Source organism: Peromyscus maniculatus, chromosome 14, assembly GCF_049852395.1.
Source record: "Peromyscus maniculatus bairdii isolate BWxNUB_F1_BW_parent chromosome 14, HU_Pman_BW_mat_3.1, whole genome shotgun sequence".
Lineage (NCBI taxonomy): Eukaryota > Metazoa > Chordata > Mammalia > Rodentia > Cricetidae > Peromyscus > Peromyscus maniculatus.
This window is the reverse complement of record NC_134865.1, coordinates 76,999,526-77,000,971: the sequence shown is the minus strand read 5'-3', so window position 1 is coordinate 77,000,971 and position 1,446 is coordinate 76,999,526.

Below are 1,446 nucleotides of genomic sequence, written 5' to 3'. Positions count from 1 at the left end.
AGTCATCTGTCCACATTAAAGGCTAGCTGTCCTTGTTAGAAGTGACAATGTTACTGCTTTAACACAGTTTTGGGGTGTTAGGGAGCAGATATGCACTCTCCATAAGACACACAGTGAAAGGCGAGTGTAAAGAGGATTAAATTTGAGTTTTGAGGACAAGAGCTGGGGAAAGATTGCTACACACTCGTTGGGGTTCACTTTTGAATTAATGGTTGATCTATCTTCCCCACTGTTCTGGTTTAGTTTTCTGTTGCTGTGATAAAAAACACTCTGACCAAAAGCAATTTTTAGGAGGGAAGGGATTCTTTGGCTTACACTTCCAGGCTGCAGTCCATTATGGAAGGAAGCCAGGGCAGGAACCTGAAGAAGAAACCAAAGAGCAGAAAGGCTTCCTGCCTTTCTTTCTCTGCTCCGTGCTCAGCTAGCTTTCTTTTCAATCCAGGATCACATTTCCCGAGCCGGCACTCCCCCACAGTATTCTGGACCTTCCTCCATCAATCAACAATCAAAACATTTCCCCACAAATATGGCCACAGGCCAGTCTGATCTGGGAAATTCTTCAGTTGAGGTTTCCTCTTCCCAGATGACTCTAGGTTGTGTCAGGTTGACAGGAAATACTAACCAGTATGGCCACCGTAAGCTGCAAATGCTATGAAGTCAGGAACATTGCCATTCATCTTAGTGTCAGTCCTGTCCCTGTGCCAAGCTCTAGATTCCCAATAAAGATTCTGTGTTTTGAAAGGAATAACTCAAATGAAGCAGCTCTGTAATCAGACAAGGACTGAATCTGCCTCCTCCACCAATTTACACTGTCTCTTTCTCTTTCTTTTCATTCAGTTCTTGTAAAATATCAGCCATTGGACAACACTAAAACAAAACTGCTGTAACTCATAGGGAAAGTTTTGGAGCTGGTAGCAGTGGAGAGAAAGCATGATGAGGAAATTATTTTATTGTGCCATGTAGCATTTAATTAAAATTATAATCGAGGGAATTCGGATGTAAGAATCTATCTCAGATGCTTCTAAATGGAGCCCCACTTGTCAAAAGCTGAGACCCATGGTTAACGCTCTTCATCACCTTTCAGTGAGATGATGCTACTCACCCACAGTGCTGCTGCATGAACAGCATCACTATTGGTGAAATTATTATGGCCACTCCACGTAGTTAAAAGGAAGATTTATTTAGTGGGTAACTTACAAAAAAGGGAAAGGTAGGTCGCAGGGTCTGGAGAAGGTGTATCGCAGTCCAGCGGTGTTCTCTGGAGCTCTGCTAGGTCCACCTCCAATGTTCAGGGTCCCGGAACAGAGAGAGCGCTCGCCCATCCAGGTCCCGGGTCTTCAGGCGCCTCCCCTGGCCCCGCCTCATAGGTGTGACAGTTGCCAGAGTCTCAATGGGGGTTGGAATTTCCAGATCCAAGCTGGAATGGCTACCCACTACACATCACCT